We start from the raw sequence: 8,798 nt of genomic DNA on the forward strand, positions 1-8,798 counted from the left end.
GCCAAACAGAGCCCCCACAGTCAAACTCTAAGTTTGGTGTTGGGAGGCCACAACCAAACTCTAAGTTTGGTGTTGAACCCCCACATTCAAACTCTAAGTTTGGTGTTGGGAGGTTCCAACATAGCTCTGAGCATTTTTGAGGCTCCGTGAGAGTCCTCTGTCAAGCTACTGACATTAAAGAAGCGCTTGTTGGGAGGCAACCCAATGTTATATTTTAATCTATTTTCTTTTGTTATTTTATATTTTTTGTAGGTTGATGATTATAAGAAGTCACAAAATCAATGAAAAAAAGAAAAAATAGAATGAAAAACAGAAGGAAAAACAGCACACCCTGGAGGAAGAACCCACTGGCGTTTAAACGCCAGTGAGGCTGGCTGTTGGGCGTTTAATGCCCAGTCTGGCACCATTCTGGGCGTTTAACGCCAGAAAGGGGCACCAGACTGGCGTTAAACGCCAGAAAAGGGCAAGAAGCTGGCGTTAAACGCCAGAAATGGGCACCAGCCCGGCGTTTAACGCCAGAATTGGCACAAAACGAGATTTTGCTTGCCATTTGGTGCAGGGATGACTTTTCCTTGACACCTCAGGATCTGTGGACCCCACAAGATCCCCACCTACCCCACCACTCTCTCTCTTCTTCACCCATTCACCAATCACCTCAACACCTCTTCCCCAAAAACCCTTCACCTATCAAATCCATTCTTTCTCTTCACCACTCACATCCATCCTTCATAAAACCCCACCTACCTCACCATTCAAATTCAAACCACTTTCCCACCCAAACCCACCCTCACTTGACCGAACCTTACCCTTCCCCCTCTCCTATATAAACCCATCTTCACTCCTTCATTTTCACACAACCTAAACACCACTTCTTCCCCTTCTTGGCCGAAAACAAAAGCCATTCCCATCTCCTTCATTTCTTCTTCTTCTACTCTCTTCTTTCTTAATTTGCTCGAGGACGAGCAAACCTTTTAAGTTTGGTGTGGTAAAAGCATTGCTTTTTGTTTTTCCATAACTATTTATGGCATCCAAGGCCGGAGAAACCTCTAGAAAGAGGAAAGGGAAGGCAAAAGCTTCCACCTCCGAGTCATGGGAGATGGAGAGATTCATCTCAAGGGTGCATCAAGACCACTTCTATGAAGTTGTGGCCTTGAAGAAGGTGATCCCCGAGGTCCCTTTTTCACTCAAAAAGAGTGAATATCCGGAGATCTGACATGAGATCCGAAGAAGAGGTTGGGAAGTCCTTACCAACCCCATTCAACAAGTCAGAATCTTGATGGTTCAAGAGTTCTATGCCAATGCATGGATCACCAAGAACCATGATCAAAGTGTGAACCTGGATCCAAAGAATTATCTTACTATGGTTCGGGGGAAATACTTGGATTTTAATCCGGAAAGTGTAAGGTTAGCATTCAATTTGCCCATGATGCAAGGAGATGAACATCCTTACACTAGAAGGGTCAACTTTGATCAAAGGTTGGACCAAGTCCTCACAGTTATTTGTGAAGAGGGCGCCCAATGGAAGAGAGATTCAAGAGGGAAGCCGGTTCAATTGAGAAGGCATGACCTCAAACCCGTGGCTAGGGGATGGTTGGAGTTCATTCAACGCTCAATCATTCCCACTAGCAACCGGTCCGAAGTTACCATAGACCGGGCTATCATGATTCATAGCATCATGATTGGAGAAGAAATAGAAGTTCATGAGGTTATAGCTCAAGAGCTTTATAAGGTGGCGGACAAGTCCTCTGCCTTGGCAAGGTTAGCCTTCCCTCATCTCATTTGTCACCTCTGTTATTCAGTTGGAGTTGACATAGAGGGAAACATCCCTATTGATGAGGACAAGCCCATCACTAAGAAGAGGATGGAGCACACAAGAGACCCTACTCATCATGAGATCCCTGAGATGCCTCAAGGGATGCACTTTCCTCCACAAAACTATTGGGAGCAACTAAACACCTCCCTAGGAGAATTGAGTTCCAACATGGGACAACTAAGGGTGGAGCATCAAGAACACTCCATCATCCTCCATGAAATTAGAGAAGATCAAAGAATCATGAGAGAGGAGCAACAAAGACAAGGAAGAGACATTGAGGAGCTCAAGCACTCCATAGGATCTTCAAGAGGAAGAAAGAGCCACCATCACTAAGGTGGACCCGTTCCTTAATTTCCTTGTTCTTTATTTTCCTGTTTTTTGAATTTTAGTGCTTATGTTTGTCTATGTTTGTGTCTTGTGATCATTAGTGTCTTAGTGTCTATGCCTTAAAGTTATGAATATCCTATGAATCCATCACCTTTCTTAAATGAAAAATGTTCTTAATTGAAAAAGAAAAGAATTGCATGAATTTTGAATTTTATAACAGTTTGATTATTTTGATGTGGTGGCAATACTTTTGTTTTCTGAATGTATGCTTAAACAGTGCATATGTCTTTTGAATTTGTGGTTCATGAATGTTGGCTCTTGAAAGAATGATGAAAAAGGAGACATGTTACTGAGGATCTGAAAAATCATAAAAATGATTCTTGAAGCAAGAAAAAGCAACGAAAAAAAAAATTTTGAAAAAAAAAAGAGAGAAAGAAAAAGAAAGAGAAAAAGAAAGAAAAAGAAAAGAATAAAGTTGTGATCCAAGGCAAAAAGAGTGTGCTTAAGAACCCTGGACACCTCTAGTTGGGGACTCTAGCAAAGCTGAGTCACAATCTGAAAAGGTTCACCCAATTATGTGTCTGTGGCATGTATGTATCCGGTGGTAATACTGGAAGACAGAGTGCTTTGGGCCACGGCCAAGACTCAATAAGTAGCTTTGTTCAAGAATCATCATACTTAACTAGGAGAATCAATAACACTATCTGGATTCTGAGTTCCTAAAGAAGCCAACCATTCTGAATTTCAAAGGATAGAGTGAGATGCCAAAAATGTTCAGAGGCAAAAAGCTAAAAGCCCCGCTCATCTAATTGATACTGATCTTCATAGATGTTTTTGGAATTCATTGCATATTCTCTTCTTTTTATCTTATTTGATTTTCAGTTGCTTGAGGACAAGCAACAATTTAAGTTTGGTGTTGTGATGAGCGGATAATTTGTACGCTTTTTGGCATTGTTTTTAGTATGTTTTTAGTATGATCTAGTTCGTTTTTAGTATATTTTTATTAGTTTTTAGTTAAAATTCACTTTCCTGGACTTTACTATGAGTTTGTGTGTTTTTCTGTGATTTCAGGTATTTTCTGGCTGAAATTGAGGGACCTGAGCAAAAATCTGATTCAGAGACTGAAAAGGACTGCAGATGCTGTTGGATTCTGACCTCCCTGCACTCGAAGTGGATTTTCTGGAGCTACAGAAGCCCAATTGGCGCGCTCTCAACAGCGTTGGAAAGTAGACATCCTGGGCTTTCCAGCAACATATGATAGTCCATACTTTGCCCAAGATTTGATGGCCCAAACCGGTGTTCAAAGTCACCCTCAGAAATCCCAGCGTTAAACGCCGGAACTGGCACCAAAATGGGAGTTAAACGCCCAAACTGGCACTAAAGCTGGCGTTTAACTCCAAGAGGAGTCTCTACACGAAAATGCTTCATTGCTCAGCCCAAGCACACACCAAGTGGGCCCGGAAGTGGATTTTTATGTCATTTACTCATCTCTGTACACCCTAGGCTACTAGTTCTCTATATATAGGACCTTTTACTATTGTATTGTAAGCTTTTGATCATGTTTTTATGATTGAACCCTCTTTGGGAGGCTGGCCATTTGGCCATGCCTAGACCTTGTTCTTATGTATTTTCAACGGTGGAGTTTCTACACACCATAGATTAAGGTGTGGAGCTCTGCTGTACCTCGAGTATTAATGCAATTACTATTGTTCTTCTATTCAATTCCGCTTGTTCTTGTTCTAAGATATCACTTGTTCTTCAACTTGATGAATGTGATGATCCGTGACACTCATCATCATTCTCACCTATGAACGTGTGACTGACAACCACCTCCGTTCTACCTTCGATTGGGTGAATATCTCTTGGATTCTTTAATCGGAATCTTCGTGGTATAGGCTAGAACTGATGGCGGCATTCAAGAGAATCCGGAAGGTCTAACCTTGTCTGTGGTATTCTGAGTAGGATTCAATGATTGAATGACTGTGACGTGCTTCAAACTCCTGAGGGCGGGGCGTTAGTGACAGACGCAAAAGAATCACTGGATTCTATTCCGGCCTGATTGAGAACCGACAGATGGATAGCCGTGCCGTGACAGGGTGCGTTGAACATTTCCACTGAGAGGATGGGAGGTAGCCACTGACAACGGTGAAACCCTTGCTTGAGCTTGCCATGGAAAGGAGGAAGAAGAATTGGATGAAGACAGTAGGAAAGCAGAGAGACGGAAGGGAAGGCATCTTCATACGCTTATCTGAAATTCCTACCAATGAATTACATAAGTATCTCTATCTTTATCTTTATGTTTTATTCGCATATCACCATACCCATTTGAGTTTGCCTGACTAAGATTTACAAGGTGACCATAGCTTGCTCCATACCAACAATCTCTGTGGGATCGACCCTTACTCGCGTAAGGTTTATTACTTGGACGACCCAGTACACTTGCTGGTTAGTTGTGCGAAGTTGTGTTTATGCCATGGTATTGAGCACCAAGTTTTTGGGGCCATTACTAGGGATTATTTGATTTGTGAAAAGTATTGATCACAATTTCGCGCTATCAGACATGAAGAGCATGAATCCTACATCTAATTGTATTTGAGATCTCTCTCTGCACAGAAGTTCTTATAAATAAGTCTCCCTAGGGTATTTTTAAAAAAAAAACTCCCCATGTTATCTTTGAATGTCTCTCTTTATGCTGTTTACAATCTGTTTATGTTGGGTTTGCAAGAGCCGTAAGTCTGTAATGGTTATAAGGCGGATCATGTTGTTGGAGGCATTACATATCGGCCATATGTAAGGTAATAATTTTCTCCGAATCTTTTATTCATTATTTATTATTTTCCCTTATTTTCATATTCTAAGACTGGTGTTCGAATTTCATGTTATCAGTGAATTGTGTAGCTATTTGAATTTTTGAATCCCTCTTACTGTAGGAAAGTATTGCATAAAGTGTATAATTCTAAGAGTCATAATTTGTGCATGCACAGTTACTGGCATTACACTTAAAAATTATTTAGGGAATAAGTAGAGAGCGGGCAGAAGCGTTTTCTCTTTCTTTATTTTCTTTCTCTACACTGTTTGTTTTGTGTGTTTATATGACGCTGAAATTGATTAATTTACATACATTTTAGTTAGTATTTATTAGAATTTGATTTGCAAGCATCACATAATAGATATGGTTGGTGCATGAAAATTACTTCACACTATGTAATTCCGCACAACTGACCAGCAAGTGCACTGGGTCGTCCAACTAATACCTTACGTGAGTAAGGGTCGATCCCACGGAGATTGTTGGCTTGAAACAAGCTATGGTTATCTTGTAACTCTTAGTCAGGATATAATATCAATAATAATTTTTAGTTTTAATTGTAAAAAGTAAAAGAGCATGAAATAAATACTTATTATGCAGTAATGGAGAATATGTTGGAGTTTTGGAGATGCTTTGTCTTCTGAATTCCTATAACATAATGCTTCATCACTTTCAAACATGCAAGGCTCCTTCCATGGCAAGCTGTATGTAGGGCGTCACCGTTGTCAATGGCTACTTCCCATCCTCTCAGTGAAAATGGTCCAAATGCTCTGTCACAGCACGGCTAATCATCTGTTGGTTCTCGATCATGTCAGAATAAAATCCATTGATTCTTTTGCGTTTGTCATCACGCCCAACAATCACGAGTTTGAAGCTTGTCACAGCCATTCAATCCTTGAATCCTACTCGAAATACCACAGACAAGGTTTAGACTTTCCGGATCCTCAAGAGTGGCCGCCAAAATGTTCTAGCTTATACCACGAAGATTTTGATTAAGGAATCTAAGAGATACTCATTCAATCTAATGTAGAACGGAAGTGGTTGTCAGGCACACGTTCATAGATTGAGGAAGGTGATGAGTGTCACGGATCATCACCTTCTTCATAGTGAAACACAAATGAACATCTTAGATAGGAACAAGCATGTTTGAATGGAAAACAGAAATAATTGCATTAATTCATCGAGACGTTGCAGAGCTCCTCACCCCCAACAATGGAGTTTAGAGACTCATGCCATCAAAAAAGTACAAAATTCAGATCTTAAAATGTCATGAGATAGAAAATAAATCTCTAAAAGTTGTTTAAATACTAAACTAGTAACCTAGGTTTACAGAAAATGAGTAAACTAAGATGGACAGTGCAGAAATCCACTTCTGGGACCCACTTGGTGTGTGCTGGGGCTGAGACTTAAGCTTCTCACGTGCCTGGGCTGTTTCTGGAGTTGAACGCCAGGTTGTAACCTATTTCTGGCGTCAAACTCCAACTTGCAACCTGTTTCTGGCGCTGAACGCCAGACTGCAACATGGAATTGGCATTAAACGCCAGTTTATGTCATCTATCTTTGCGCAAAGTATAGACTATTATATATTTCTGGAAAGCCCTGGATGTCTACTTTCCAACCCAATTGAGAGTGCGCCAATTGGACTCTTGTAGCTCCAAAAAATCCATTCCGAGTGTAGGGAGGTCAGAATCCAACAACATCAACAGTCCTTTTTCAGCCTAAATCAGATTTTTGTTCAGCTCCCTCAATTTCAGCCAGAAAATACCTGAAATTATATAAAAACACACAAACTTATAGTAAAGTCCAGAAATATGAATTTTTCCTAAAAACTAATAAAAATATATTAAAAACTAACTAAAACATACTAAAATCTATATGAAATTACCCCCAAAAACTATATAAAATATCCGCTCATCAATGGTTTTCCATTAATTGTAATTATTGGTTTTAATAAGTTGCAATGCAGTACAAACTTAATAGATGCATGGCTCTCTATTAACACTACTAGTACACCAGAAGCTGTTTTTTTTTCCTTATATTGATTGATGGTTGAAAGGAAGAAGCATTAAATAAAAGAAGGATGCACAGTCTGATTTCTTACAAACTCTTTTTGGATTTATTTTCATTTTGTGTGTTCTCTTCAACTGATTAAGCTGGTGGCAATGGCGAAACCTTTATTGTTTCGAGCTTCAGCTACCCTCTGACAAGGATTAGACCATTTGATTTGCATCTGACTAGGATTAGACCATTTGATTTGCATTATATCAGAGGTGAGTGAGTCAATTAGCATTACCATTGTGTTTATATGATCATAATTTTTATTTTTTTCTTCTTCGTGTTCATTTTGTAGTCTGAATTTTAGTGGATCAAAATTGAAATGTAATATAAAGTTGAAAGGTAACCAATATTTACAGGTTTAAATACTTTGAAATAACTTTTGTAGGAGTGATAAATCCCAATTTTGTGGTTTATCTTGTGCTTAATTTGGGAAATTTTATCACCTTTTCTCACATTTATTCAATAAAATAGCATGGTTTTGTAATTCTTCCTTAATTTGTGCCTAAGTGTAAAAGCATGCATTTTAGGCCTTTAATTTGCTAGTTTTAATTCACCTTTGATTCCACTAGATGGCTTGATGTGTTTGTTAGTGAATTCAGGTTGAAAAGGCTAGGAATGGATCAAAGGAGTGAAGAGAAAAGCATGCAAAGTGGAGAACTCATGGAAGATCAAAGATTTGGAGTGTACTCACCGACGCTTATGTGCAACAGACGCACACGCATGGATATGAAGTCGCATGGCGACGCGTACGCGTAACAGATGCGTACGTGTGGATGGAAAAATGTCAAGTGACGTGTACGCGTGACCCATGCGTACGCGTCGATGCTCGCACATGACCTCATTAAAGTGAAAACACTGGGGGCGATTTCTGAGCTTCCCAGGCCCAAATCCAAGTGATTCTAGAGACTATTTCATGCAGAATTGAAGATTGGATAAAGGGGGAGCACTTAGTTAGTCATGATGAGACTTTAGTTAGTTTTCTAGAGAGAGAAGCTCCCTCTTCTCTCTAGAATTAGGTTAGGATTAGGTCAAATTTTCTTAGATCTAGGCATAATTTCTTGTTCTCATCTTGTCCTCTTTACAATTTCCTGTTATAATACTTTAATTTTTCTTAGTTCTCTTATTGATTTTCCTTTTATGCCTCTGATGATTGGATTTTTGACGGTTTAGAATTTCACAAATGAAATCTCGTTGAAGTATAGTCTCTAAACCAACAATAATCCTCTCATACAAAAATTTGTTTGTCACAAGTACAAACCCCTAAAATCTGTAAACCGAAGTATTTAAACCTCGGGTCGTCTCTCAAAGGACTTGCAGGGTAGTGTTCTCGTTATTGGTTATGGACTTATTTATTTTGGGGTTTTGGATGAGAAATATGAATAGTAAATGGTAAGAAAACTTTATTAACAAGATGGTCTTGGCAAGATTTGGTTGTCAAGGGTCTTCATCATTATCACTAGCCACAAGTATGGTAGCTGCAAGGATTAATCCCACTTAGTCATCCTTAAATCAATTAACAAAGGAAAGTCAAGTGAGTTATATCAATCCTAGTCCATAAATCCTAGCTTTCCATTAATTGGATTAATGAAGGCTAGAGTTAATGGCTATCAACTATCAATCAATTGGAGACTAATGACTCAAGAAATCCTAAGTCACCTTCTCAAGCCAAAAACATAGAATTATACTCTAACATCCTCTCAAGCATTTCATCAAACACTTGGAGGGTAATGAAAGAAAGCATTTTTTTATTTGTAAGAATAAAAGGAATCAACAACTAACAATCACAAAGAATTA

This window comes from Arachis hypogaea, chromosome 5 (genome assembly GCF_003086295.3).
Source record: "Arachis hypogaea cultivar Tifrunner chromosome 5, arahy.Tifrunner.gnm2.J5K5, whole genome shotgun sequence".
In the NCBI taxonomy this organism is placed as follows: domain Eukaryota; kingdom Viridiplantae; phylum Streptophyta; class Magnoliopsida; order Fabales; family Fabaceae; genus Arachis; species Arachis hypogaea.